General features: G+C 39.1%; 1 protein-coding gene across 5 annotated transcripts in view; it reads right to left on the bottom strand.

Annotated features, from left to right (window-relative positions):
* The window catches only part of LOC124997505 (RNA binding protein fox-1 homolog 3-like), a 344,102-nt gene that overhangs the window by 293,766 nt on the left and 35,587 nt on the right, over positions 1 to 14,749 (bottom strand). For all 5 annotated transcript variants that reach the window (XM_047571256.1, XM_047571253.1, XM_047571257.1 and 2 more), the window contains exon 2: positions 14,150 to 14,272. The gene's annotated coding sequence lies outside the window, so the exon portion shown is untranslated. The remainder of the gene's footprint in view (positions 1 to 14,149; positions 14,273 to 14,749) is intronic.

The raw sequence follows: 14,749 nt of genomic DNA, 5'->3' as shown, positions 1-14,749 counted from the left end.
GATCGGTGTGAGCCAGCAAGGGGGGCTCTCCCGGGCAGCGATGAGTAATTAGCACTAATTAGTGGCAGTGATTAACCGCACTGGGGAACGTGGGGGCCGGAAGGGAGCAGATTGATAGAGCTGGCCCTCCTAACCCATAGAGGCTCCATTGCATCTTAAGCAGGGAGGGTGGGGGGGGGGGGTTGTGGCTGCCGGCCAGATGCAACTATGGTCATAAATAAAGGTAGAACATGCAGCAAGAATCCGAACAGCCATTTCAACAACAGGGAGGTGAGAGCTGATGATACCGAAGCAAAAGTTGCAAATCAAAGGTTGTCAATTCATTACACCCTAAGGCAGGGTTATTCAAATTATGGTCCTTGGGTGGAATCGGGCCCTTAAGTAATTTCAGAAAGGTAATTTGTGTGATTCTGTGCAGCTAATTGAAAACAGTATTGATTCACATATTCAATAAAATGTGGCCAAGTTGTGTAAATGACCACCAATAGGAGAATAAATTATTGGTTATTAGTAAGCAGGCCTGTGCTAATGGCAGAAAGAAGTCGGGTCATGGAAACAAACAAGAGAATGGAAGAAAACAAGATACAAAGGAGGAAATCAGACACCCTGTGTATGGTGAGAAAGAGGAGATTCTTGCTACACAACAATATTTCTTCAACCTGACTGAAAGTAATTCTGATAAGAGATTTTATTCTGAATAAAATGATAAGATACTGTAAACTTTGACAAAGTCAGATCTGGCGAACAAACACCAGAAACATAATAGAAGATTTACTTTCTAACCCTTTAACATTGACATCATTCAAGAGAAAAATATTAAGGTTTTTACTGTTCATCTCTCAAACACTTGTTTAATCAACTGTTAGTTAGCTGTGTTTTGTGTCCGTCCTTGAAATTTGTCAACTGTTCCTTAGCCCGAATGACCGATACATGAATCAGCCCTGTATGATGGATTCATTCCAACCAGAGAGAAACAATCAGATCAAATGTTTGCATGGTTATTAGGAGCTAATATTTTCCTACTGAGCAGATTATCAAGGCTTTACATCAACCCTGTCAGTTGCTGTGTTTTTTTTACCCCTAGAAATGCGCTAAACCCAAATATTCCAACGACAACAAAAAAAAAAGTCTGAGTTGAGTCACGATGGATGCAAATGCAGGATATAGTTAGGAAAATGAAATGATTTGTTCCGATGTAAAAAATTCACTGAAATAGTCATTCCTGTTCCATGGCATACATGCGTCAACATTCTCCAACCATTTAGAAATAAATGGTCGACGTGATCTCCACAAAATTGCTTCAGGAAAATAAACAGTAAAACAAAGTTTTATGGCACAGACGACTTGATCAGCCAGTAGATAAATAATTGATACACTCTCCTTTACTGGGACCATTCTGCCCTTGATTAGCTGTAAGCGCTCCTCACTCCATGTCCTCCCGCTGCTTGAGCTTCCCAACCAGAAATACCAGGTGCAGCAGTCACTGTGGCGAGACTCTCAAATTCCACTGAATCGGTGTGGAAAAATATGTTTCTGATTAAATCTGCGAGGTTGACAAGTTTAGATATGGACCCCCTTCTCCAGTACGCTGGTTTGTCCGATGTTCAATCAATGGATATTTTCAAAAAAGACAGAAGATTGGGTCTTAGGATCTGAGTAACGTAGTCCTGACAGAAAGGCTTTTTAAGGTAGAAGATGGACAGAATCTATTCTGGAAATTAATTAACAGCACTCATCAGTCTATGTGGATTGTTTTGTTGTTTCTCGAATGACAAGATTTGCTGCAACGCAAATGTATGAATATCAATGTTGACGTTAGATGGAGTTGTGTACTGTACATAAACAACAAAAAATACAATTACGCATACATAAGTCATGAAGTTGGAAGTAAGGAGGTACTAGAAACAACTTTCTACTACGTGTAATATAATTCACCATAAAACCTTGAAGCAAGTTCGGCATAATTTGATTCACAAACTCTGAATAGGAAAGTAATCTAACTTGGAGTAGCATTTCATATTATGAACCCAGCGTGAGTTATGTCACCATAGTCAGCTGAGAGGGAAGGGCCGTGATTTATAAACAGCTTTTTGCTTTTTCGTTTTGCTCTGTTATAATAAAAATGAGCTCAGTGAGCTTTAGTATTACACCCTGCCATACACAAATGAATTCTCCTGTTAAAATGGAAATGTAAACACCTCAAGCAGAGCTCTCTCCCATGTTGAGATATGCTTCTTTTTTTTTTTTAATGAAGTGACACACGCACATGCTAGTTTCTCCACATGGCTTGAAAACAAATGACGTGATAACTACCACCGGGGCCAGGTTGAGAAGCTATCTGAGCTTTTGTGACAAAACAAGCGGGACGTGTGGCGCTTGATTTTAAACATCAATGACTTTAATTAGTGTCATTCCACAATCACCAATAATAGTCCTGAAAACGTGTGGGCCTGGTGTCTGACAGCCGCGCAGATCTGTGGCGAAGCGGGGGGCTCTTAACAAGATAAGCTCTGAAATCAGCGAGCCTGAAGGAACATTACCTGAACAAGAGTGCTGATGAAAATGACTGTAGTGTCGGCCTGCTTGGAAACAACTGAAGTGTTGTTCACACGTCTTATCGTGGAACAAGCCAACAACACAAGTGGCACTACACCGGATATTTCCCATCACTCGTAGGGTGGGGAAAGAGGGATCATCCTTTTGTATGTAAATGATCCATTTGAATCTTTGGATCTCTGGGAAAGACTGGGAGATGAAGAAATATTTGGCATTTTCCAAGGAAACTGATGAAAGAGGTGACTCGAGTTCTGACCGTGGAGCCAAATTGGCCATCTGGAAAAGGATTTTATTAACTGAATGGATTAATGCTGAAGAAAATCACGACTGTTATTCTATATGTTCGCATGCTTTCAACAAATCCCATGGGAAACCTGCAGTTCTCAAGTTCATTGAGTTAAAGTAGCTATAGTTGGTTGATGCAGATGCATGTTCACATACCATCAATAGTAGAATATCTCGCAAGGAGGAGTTTCTTTTTTTTTTCCCCAACTGCAAAGCAACACAAAGTCCAGGTCGTGGCACACCAAGCCAATGGTTGCACATCTTGTGTCCACACCCTCTCTGATGGGTCAGCCCTGCAATAGTCTTTATGGTGCATTCATGTGCAATTTTTTTGGCCAAAGCATTTGTTCCTTTTTTGGTAGTAGTTCTTTGGTGTCAATTTGGTGTGTCCATAGCTCATTTTCATTCTAACAAAGCAAAACGAAAAAGCAAAATATATATTAAACATGTTCATATCATGTTTTTGATGAGGACCTTGGCTCGTAATGGCTGCTTCCTCTTTCACCCAGTATTAGGCTGGAGGGCAAAGTATATCATATGAAATCTTATAAAGGGGTTATGTGGTGTTTGAGTTTGGGGCTTTGACTGGTTTTGGAAAAAGAAGATAGCGTTCACACAATGCCCGAGTTATTGACCGTATTCAATTTCCTCCATCTAGGCATCCCATTTTATTCACAACTTTGAATGAAGGCGGTTATCACACAAGGCTACGACGGCAAACATCAACACATCACTTATTATCAGATTAAATGCTGCCCACAAACCAAGACCTTTAGCCCAAAAAAAAGGTGAGGAAAAAAAACGGTGTGTGACAGAAATACGAGATAATGGCTCGTATTATATTTAACTACAATCACAACCAAAGTTGCGGCCAACTTGATTTAAGCACAACAAAAGTAAAGTCATGCTGGATTGGCGCGGGCAACAGAGGAGATGAAGAAAATGTTCAAGCGCAGTGGTTGACACTCATTGAATTACATGTTGACAGCTCTGTGTTAGTGAAGAGATGAAAGCAAAATGAGATTTTCAAAAGTGAATATGGGGAATGACGGTATTGCTTTCTCCACATTGTCAAACTTGACAGTGCTATTACCATCACTATAACATCAGGTGCTGGCATATGGTATTCAGTTAGCAGAAATCAGCTACCTCCTTTGAATACTGATTGCATTTCAGGCAAGAGGATGAAACACATTTTAAAAGAAGGTAATAAATCTGGAGATATAATAACATGGGGAAGGAAAGCGGGAGTTTGAATTAAAGTCCCTGGTCAAAACTATTCATTTAACAATTAGTTAGGAATCAATCAGATGTTACTGGGCGCAGGTCAGGTTTAATTCAGGGAGCTCTACTGGAACTTTTATACTAGACTGACCACCATTTTGGACCAAGGCTGATAGACCTTCTTTTACCAAGCCACATTTTTGCCTTCTTGGCGACAAATCAGTTTTTCTAGACGGACTTACAAAGCCAAGGTTAACAGGGTTACGTAGAGGCACAGGAAAAACTGTTATAAAGACCAGACCAATCTCATCACGGTCACACAGTTATAAGTTAATAATAGTCAGACTGAAAGATCCTGTGTCATAGCTCAGATTTGGGGATCATCAGATAGCAGTAGGTAATAATTAGGGATGTCAATGGAGTCAAATATTTAATAGTGATTCCGCGTTAACAAAAACTAATGACTTTTTTATTTTCATCTGTATTAAAAGTACCTTGAGGGGATATTTTTAAAGTTTGTATGACTCTTACCAACATCTCAGCTTCTCAGAGAGCACCCTGCTCAGTTTACATCTCAACAGAAACTGTAGATGACTTTGTTCTTGTCAAGAGGCAGGACATTGAAGCTGAACTTGCCGTTCAAAAGACTCTTGTTCTGTTTCTGCTTCTTTTGGAATATTAGCAGTGTTGACATTACAGGGTGCATTACAGCTGTCTGCAGGGTAACCTTTGCTGTAATCGCACTTCAGACGGCATTGTAGTAACGTATCATGCTGAGCTGTTGTGTTTTGTGCAAATGTTTGTTAACAGCAGCATATAAAATGTATGCTTCGTATTATATTGCTACAAAGTGCAATACAAAGTTGGTACGAGTAGTTTAAAAATGTATTCACTCTAAAATCTGCTGGGTTATTCATGCTGGGTCGTATTTCTGGGTTGTTTGAGGTTTTGCGTTGGGTTGAAAGGGGTTCATTTATAGCTGAACACGTAGTTGGGTCATTTTGACCAAACTCCTGGTTCATTTATTTTCCCGCTCATTAACTGTCGAAATCTGGTTTTGTCTGGATCTGAGTGACAGAAGGAGAGTGAAGAGCATCACACACACAAATATTATTTCTGGTAGGTTAAACTGAATATTTACTTACATTTTTAATAGCTTTTAACTTAATACAAGTCATATAACCCACTTATGATCATGATTCAAAGGTGGGTTTAATGTTTTTTATTACTTGGCATTCATTAACAAAGTTAAGTTTGCAACTGTTTTACTCTCTAAATTAACGTTCTCTAGCTAACTATAATGACCACCCATCGAATTTCACAATTTAATGTTTGGCGGCTCAGGATGTCTTCATCATTTTGCTTTATTGTTCCACTGCACATAATCATATACTAACTTTTAAACTTTAAGGTAGCATAAATGGCAGTGACATTACAGTTCACGTTAGCTAGCACTAGCTATCATAATACATTTGTCATATAATTTCACTAGAAATGCGTCCACAAGGATAAGCAATGACGTGTAAAAGCGCAGGAGGAGGGGAAGAACAAGGAAGAGAAGGAGGAGGACAGGAAGATGGAGCAGGCAGAAGTAGGAGAAGGCCTGCAAATCAGTAAAACAAAAGAAGAATCTGGAGTTGTTGTTGTTATTTTTATATCATAGGATGCAATTCTGTTACTGGTCCTTGAGATTGAACTGGACTGAATGTGGCCCCTTAACTAAAATGAGTTTGACCCCCCTGGTCTAGAGAGTGTTTTTGAGAGTGAGTGAGTTTTGATTTGGAAATGTTTTTTTGATCTAAACCGGGATTCTGGGTTAAACGGGTTAAATGGGTAAACCCAGAATCCGGGGTCAAATAACCCAGAACGTGTCCTGTCCCATCGTTGATCAACCTTTATGGTCGGGTCATTTTTTAATGCAGCAATTTTTAGAGACTACATTTATAGGATTATTTGTGACAATTTATGGGAAACTTGCACCACTGTGGATAAAAATAACGGAATTTGGATTATAATGTTGTTTGTCTATATGTAGAGAGATATGTAGATATTTTATTTATATAAATTAAAGTTACGATATGAAAGGCTATGATTCTTCTTTTCTGCAGACAGGCAATGTGATTCACCTCATATGTTCACAGTCAAAGAAGAATAGCAGCTTTTTAAAAGTGGGCCCAATATTAATGAACATGATTATAAATTCCATTATTGGAAATTCACAATGATTTCCTCATTTATCAAAATAAAAAATGTCACATTATATACCTTGAGAAATGTATGTCAAGAAATTATATATATTTAATGTGATTTTTCAGCTTTTTTTCCAGAGTTTAATTTTTGAATAAATGGCCAAATTTGAGCTTTAGAGCTTTCTACTCAGCTGAACATTGCTGAAATGTGTCAAAGGTGTGTTATGTGACAAATATATATGGTGCTTTTTTAATGACTCTATAAACATCGAATCCGAAGTTCAGGTAGTTAAATGAGAGAATAATCTTCAGAAAATGTAGGGCAGGCAGAAAATTGGGCAGCAAATGAGCTTAATGTGCCTTAAAATGGATCAACTTTCCAATAGCAAATGAAAACCAGGAGAAGAGTATTTCATCATGAAAGCAGTCAAAGAACAGCGAGTAAAAAGAAAACTTATTAAAACTTACATTAAAAACTTCCATAAGCGAGTCAATACTTTCCAAGTACAAGGAAGAGGAAAAAAAGTCTTATTCTCAAGACAAAAAGACAAATGACATCGAGGTCCTATTATTCCAGGATTCAGTGGTAATATATCATCTCTTCATTAAACATTTGTGTTGGATCTCTGCTCTAATTAGTTAGCTACCTTGTCTCTTTGTGCCGCAAGTTGTGTCAGTTTTATGTGGAACTGTCACCGAACCTGGAATGATGGTTCAGCTGTGAATTTGTCGGAGCGTTTGACTCTTCGGTCACTGAAAATCAAGAACGCAGCAGCAGCTCAGATGTTCAGGATGTCCAAACTATTCAGAAGCTGTAATGCCAGCCACTCTGACAAACATCAACTCACTCAGCCAATGAAAGCACAGGAGAACATCCAGTCTGCCCTGTCATCTCCCTGACAAATCAGCATACTGAGCTTGTCCTGCGCTGTCTGCAACTCTCCAGTAAAATATGAACCACTGAAAGACTGTCGACGGTTATAATCAAGTTTATCCACCATGCACGTCTCCCTCCCTGTATCTGTTATGTTTTAGAGGGTATATACGCATACATACAAACACAACATTGATCAGTCCCAACATTAAAACCTGACGGGACAAGAGTGAATAACCTTGGGCATCTTGTACAATACAATGTTCTACTGGGAAACTTGTGAACCTGCCATTCTTGGGGATGTTACCCTAGCATGTTACATAGCAATGACACTCGTTGATGGCAGCAGCCATCCCCAGCAGGATGCAGCTTGACATACACAAAACTGGTTTAGGAACAACTCACAAACAAAATGAAAAACAGCACAAGGTGTTGACCTGGCCTCCAAATTCACTAGATCACAAACTGATCAAGTATCTGTGGAATACACTGAAACAAGCCTGATCCACGGAGGTCCCTATGGCATATATAAATTAATATGATAAGTTGTTTACATGCCACATCAGTCAGTTACAGAACTTGGTTCGGTTCACTGTGAAGTAACACATCTGCTGGAAATATAACAGACAAAACCCAGTTTAAGCAAGTCTGTTCTGACTGAGGCGGTTATATGAGGCAACTTTATTCTGATTATTAGTGGAATACTATTTTCCACATAAACTTAGACTGTCAGTGCAGGATATGGAGGAGGAAAAAAAAAACTTTGTGCCTTTTATGTAATTTCAATGACGGAAATATCTCTTTTTTTATTGCAGGGGTTTATCTTGAGCATCACATCAGCTCCTCTCAATCTGTTTTGGCAGTTCAAAATGTAGCCTGCCGACTTTTCATTCATCCCGAGGGAATTTAATCTATGCAACTATTAGTGCGCTGGAAATGTTCCATCAAGCGATGGATGATAATTAAACTGTTAGTCTCAATGATAAAGATCAGTCATCAAGAGGAACTAGTGATCAACTAAAAGTCAAAACAGTCATTTGTCTGAAAGCTCTTGGGGCTAACAATGGTATTTGGTCAACATCATGATGGAAATCACAGACATAGCGTTCTGTTCTTATAGTGAGATGGTAAACAGTCAAACTGCCTACATTAGTCAGAGAATACCCGCAACAAATTGATCCTGGCAAGAAACTCAGCCCATTATCTGGTCAGGTTTGACCACACATTTTTCAGTTCGTACAGCTGACAAAAAACAGCAGTTGGTAATGTGCCAGCCAGTGATGACCTCAGACGGGGGGGGAAGGTTTCCAGCACTCAGCGCCTCTTCTTTCCTCCCACTTTGGAGTTCTTAAATCAGGTCCACAGCAGAGACTTCATGAATAAGCCTTAATGTGACAGAGAAATTGGGGATCACTTTCTCTGTCTGGCTCTGCCAACAGTCTGATGATATCGACGACTAGATGGCGTGAACGCGGGAGACTCCAAAGAGCGGATTAGAGCGGGGAGATAAGGCTATCCACTGTAATTAAGCCCTATCTCTGTACAGCCACTGAAGAAAATAAATCACCCTTCAGAGCCTGCAAGTGTTGAAATGCATGAACAATTATTCAGTAATTAATCCTTAAACATGCAGGCTCCAAACACTAATAGGACATATTAACACTACAGCATTATAGTAGTGTTAAATTAAATTAAGTCCGAATGCATATAAGATCAATGAAATAGATCACCTATTTAACCTTTTTTAATCACTCTAATGTAATTGTATTAGCTCCATTATTAAGCTTTTTATGATGTGCCCTATGTTAATTTCCCCCATTTCAGCCTTGTATAATTGAGAATGGAGATATACAGGGCGTGGCACCAGGCATACTACTAACACAAACAACAAGTGGGACATTAGAGGAAGCTGCAGCACAGTCCTGCTGCTGTAGCTGGCTGACAATACACAGATGAGGTCAAATATAATGATGCGAGGTCTTAAATCGTTACTTTAGAGAGCATTATCAAGAAGCACTCCTGCTGCCAAACAGCTAATTTATCTCTACTGGCTGTTTTAAACACGACTTGGTCATAAAGTGTGAGTTTTTGGAAAACTAAAAATCTTGGTAGCTAACAGAAAATGTTCCAGTTTTTGACCCCATTCTGAAAAAAGACAATACTCCTACTGGTCTGCTTATGTGGCTTAAGTGTATATTCACTAAAATTACCGCTGATATTTCCAGACGCAGCAACTTGATCGATCGTCCAAAGAATGCTCCCAAAACCCAGCTAATATAAGCATATTCTGCATCGTAAAGTAAACTCACAACCAAGCCGCTCAAATATGAACAAAGCATACGTCAGCATGGAACACTTTCATTTAAAGACAAGAGATAGAATCTGCTCAGTGTACCAAACTATCAGGATATTACTTATGGTACAGATGAATGGCATCATGTCATGAAGGTATACGTTGCTGCTGGTATATGATGCTCCCTTCACCTCGCGCTCCCGAGCCATTTTACTTCATGTGGGAAATTGCAGTTGCAAGTTGAAATAAATATCTGTCAACATCACATTTTTTCTTCCAATTTGTTTCAATATACAGGACTTCGAAATGACTATGACTAAACGTTGGCAAAAGCATCTGTTGTTTAACCCTCTGGAGTCGATGGACGCGCCGGTGCATCCAAATCACATGACCAACTTAAGACGACGTAGCAGCAAGACGCTGAGTCGGTGAATCTCCGTTTCAACTTTTGTAGAAAGTGCTAACTTCAAATAAATGTGTTGATAGGCCAAGTAAAACTAGATTTATTAGAAATTATTTACAGCACACTTTTTCTTAATATCAGTGTATGGAGCGACTGCAGCCAAAGAGAGAGGAGCCAGAGATCTGGGATGTTATTACTTATCGTTACACCTGATAGTTTTGTAAATGATTGTACAAAAATGCGTGATCCATTACCTTCATTTCAATGGAAATAGTTATAAATGCATTTGTTGTTTGCTAAATTTGTACGTAAGCTTTTGAAATTTACACTTTAGATTTACATTCTAAGTTCTAAAAATGGTTCATTAAACATGTTTGTGGTTTTCACAGTGAAAGTTCTAACCCTTTCCTACTTGGATTTTATGGTTTTAGTGTGGTTTTAGGTCCAATGTGTTAATAAAGTAAAACCAACAGTAGTTAAAAACGGCCAATTATACTATGGACTTATGGAGGGTTAAGATTATTAAATGTATCGATTTAAGACCCAAATATTAAACGGCTGCAAATAATGTCGCAGGATTTGACTGATAATCACAGTCATAGGAAAAGAGGACAGGGACAAATAGTGCTCCTTTCAACGACAGGTAAGTATCTAGCTGTTAATGCATCAGTTTCAGTTTGCACAAGTCAACCAAGTTTCTGATGGGTTATAACCAGAGTTTCAATTTTTTAGCTGGGTTTGTGTCATCTGTTTTGTTAATATCTATTGACTAAGATGGTTTGAATCTCCAGTAATCGTGCAAGCAGTAACAGCACAAGGGGAGAATGGCAGTTTTAAATGTTGCGATATTTTCTAAAACACACGATTTATCAACAAACGGATGCCATATCAATAGATAAAGAAGGCTGCAGAGTAATCTAACTACACACTTTGACCCCTTATCTTCGAGCCTTTTGCTCAAGTAGAGAAGCTGATTATCAGCACTATTTAACAAGAATTAAAATATTTCATTTCAGGACACACAAGCTCAAATCTGCAGCAATATAGTATACCACGCAAACCCTTTTCACTTTAATACGCTTCAGGCTCCGGGCCTGAGACAAAATGAAATATTTTTATTTTCTAAAGAGCACTCACAAGGTCTGTTAAGTCCATTATCAACATTGTGAACAGCTCTTATCACAATGAGGGAGTGAGGCCAAAAGATATCCAACTTGTTCTGCAAGTGACGATAAAAATGATTTCATCTCTTATAAATAAAGTGGGCAACTTTTTCTGACCGATTTCCCACTCACCTGATCATCTCTTCAAACCACAAGGCATCGATGTACCAAAAAAACAACAATATTTGGCTCAAAGCAGCGAAAGAAGAATCTACTTTACACGCAAATTGCCTCTGTAGAGAAAAAAGTAATAGTTCCCAGCTGAAGTAGTCGCACTTATGTGCGTTTTCATTTTCTGCTGCAAAACAATTGCATGTGCGCAGTACCTTCTCCAGTAGAGACTTTTTTTGCCTCCTGACGGCTTGGTTAGAGCTCCTCCAGGTCTATATTAAGCAGTCAAAACTAAAAGAACATTAGACATGAATAAAACAGAAGTTCTCTTTGAAATGATGTGACATTTCCATATCAACTGGAATGAAAACATTGTGGTACCCTTGATCTGGGTATGTGAAACTGAGCCAAGCAGCGAGATACTCAGATGTTTGATGTTGTGCTGAGGGTTTGAGTCGGGCGGACAGCTGGTGCTTAGATGGACAAACGTCTAAAATTCCCATAAACACTGTGGTCAACAACATGCAGAGACATCTGAGGAATCACACACGGGTGTGTGAGATGAGTGAAAAACAAACTAACACCATGTGTTATAGGTGTCTCGACACACAGTATCACAGTCAGATTTGGGAGCTTATCAGTAAGGTTTTAGCTATAAAAAGTATATAGTGGTATTTTATCATATTAAAATTAGAAGCTGACATTTTCAGGGATTCTGGCAGGATTTTCACAGAATGGGAGTCAATGTCACCATTTCTCATATCTAATATCAACAAATGCAGTGCAAATGCAACATTTTTCTTTCAATATTCTTGTCAGGAATGAGGCAGGATTATTTGTGTTGAAGTTGGACGGGTCAGCAGTGACAATTACTGTGTGACGTTTGGATCATAATAGATTATTAACATGAAATATGAACACAGCATAATCCTTTATGACACATATTAGACATGTTAAAGCTGTGTCCAACATGTATATAAATCAAAAACATTGAACTTTATGTTGATTATTTTGTGACCTAGTGAGTCTGTGCATTAAATGTTGTTTTTCGTAGTGACAGCAGTGCTACAATGCCTTGTTTATATGGAACATTTCCACTACAACATATTTGTAGATACAAATTCTGCATCTTCATACCCAGATAAATATTTATTGAGTTTACTGTTGAATTACATTGAAGCATTGTCTTGTGGCACTAACCTTATCAAGGTAGGCTAATGGTCATTCACATATATCGATCAACACCAACCACTGAACTTAATCACACTGACACTGACAACCTGAATATTGTTACAGACCAACTATAATCCCGTGGAAACAGCAAAGGAGTGTTCCTTGCATCCTGGTTGCATGTGTTTCCCAGTTAAGCCACGCAACGGTACTGGGTCATCCATATGAAAAGAAAATGTGACAGACCAGACCAGGCCAGTGGCCCAGTGGACCAGTGGACCAGTGGACCAGTGGACCAACGACCACTGTTGGCGCTTTTGGCAATGGACATGCGTCAGCAAGCCCAATATAAAAATCGATGTATTGTGTTCTGAAACTGTTGTTTTTTTGTTTTGTTTTTCCCAGCAATTTGAGCTACAGTAGTTTGTCCGTTGGATCGGACCATATATGCCAGCCTCAGCTCTCCAAATACATCGATGAACCTTGGTCTCCTATGCCCCTGCTGCTGCCGGTTCACAGTTTTCTTCTTCCTTGGATAACTTTTGAAAGACACTGGCCATGCAGACCAGGACCACAACAGCAATAGTTCTGAGAGATGCTCTGACCCAGTTGTCTAGCCATCACAATATGACCCTTGTCAAAGTCAGTCAAACCCTTTCACACTGTTCCTGCTTCTCACACATTAACTTTCAGGAAATAATGTTCACTCACTGCCCAACATATCCAGCCCATTGACAGGTGCCGTGATAATGAAATCATCAATGTTCACTTGACAAGTGATTATAACTGACTATGGTAGACTTTTCTGTGGCAACATTTCTGTAACCAGCAATGACTGTTTGCCGGAGCTGAAGAGCAAAGCCACCACAGAGACAGGGTGTAGCCTACAGCAAGCACAGTAACAAGAGTTATGACTGTAACTCATTCAGGGAGAATGAAATGAGATGGAAGATTAGTTTCTGATGCTCCAGATAAAAATAAAAAATGGTGTTGCTTTTCTACAAGGAGCTGCAGACATTAGGCAAACATCGAAGAAGGTCTGAGGCTTTTAACCACAGATTGTAACCTCCTTTGACGAATCAGTATGACTGTTTTCTATGATTTCTTAAAAACAATAAAGGAGAATTAAATTTACAGTTTGACTTCAACAACTCTGAATGTTCAGTTGCTTTACCTGCCTGCTGGCCTTGATTAAATTCTGAAACCATTCAAACACTGTTCCCAAACTTTTTTTTCACCTTCTTTCCACCTTACCCCGAGGCAGTTGCTGAGTTTGGTAAAAAGAAGGACATAGAAGCATTTTGCCAGGAGCATAGAATCACTAGATTTAAGTCAGTGGCTGCTTGACTCCTCTGGAGAATGACAACCACAAGGAAACAAAGACAGCATGACGGTTTGACTGACAGCCTTTTATGTCTGTTCACTACAAGGTCAGATGTACCCCAAATAGAAAATAGATGTGAGTGATGCTGAATTTCTTAAAGAACGTCCTTCGTGTAGAATTCAACACTGTATGTTTTGGTAAAAGGAAAAAAAAAAAAAAGAAAAAGAAAAAAAAGACTATGAATTATGAGTGGCAGCGAAAAGAACTCCTCTAAAGTGTCGACATCAAAAGAGGAAGTCAAACAGGAGCAGAGTAGAATAATCTAAATATAATTGTGACTGCTGCTATGTCAACTTCAACCTTGTCTCATATATGCCATAAGGAAGAAATGTTCTCCGAGGTTAATTTCATTATATTATCAAGAGAATAAGGCAATTACCAACAAATGACAAAAAGAGCTATTCAGAACCAATTCTGAGGATAACTGACCGTGCTATGTCCTCTCAGCAGGTGGTTATTCATAATACAGCAGGTGATTCATATGAATTATTTCCTACCTGTCATTCACTTTGCTCTGCCGCCTCAGTCTGTCCAAGTAATTGTAGTCCTGTAGATTTCACTTTGGCACCCACGGCGGGATTCCTGGCTGACCTTCCTGGGCGCTTCCTTCTAGCAATTATCTGAGGACATTTTGGAGAGAGAAAGGGAGTAAATATTCCAGGGGGAATCACCAAACAAATACTGTTTAATACAAAAAGGCATGTAAATACACAGGAGGTCAAACATTAAAAAAAAAAAAAAAACCTAATTACTAATTTGAAGGAATGTTCTGCTGTCAAACATGGGCTAAGGAGGAAAATATCACACAGGATCAAACAGCAGTCAAAGATGTTTGCTGCCACCTTCAACATCCTGTGTCCACCTGATAAAACTGGTGCAGTACGTCTGGCATTACACGTGTTTTCATCCCTGAACCCCTAAGAAGCACAGAAATATATCATAATCTTTCAGCTGATGTCTTACCGTTACATGCTTTGGTATTTTCCACATATGCTTATTCAATATCCCGGCGATAAAACCAGCAGGACCTCAATTTGCCTTCGAACGTTTAATCTCCAAAAGAAAACACTTCCACACAAAGCAGCAAGAAGCTAGCG

Source organism: Mugil cephalus, chromosome 20, assembly GCF_022458985.1.
Source record: "Mugil cephalus isolate CIBA_MC_2020 chromosome 20, CIBA_Mcephalus_1.1, whole genome shotgun sequence".
NCBI lineage: Eukaryota > Metazoa > Chordata > Actinopteri > Mugiliformes > Mugilidae > Mugil > Mugil cephalus.
The sequence above is the reverse complement of the archived record's forward strand: the minus strand, read 5'-3'. Positions and strand labels throughout refer to the sequence as shown.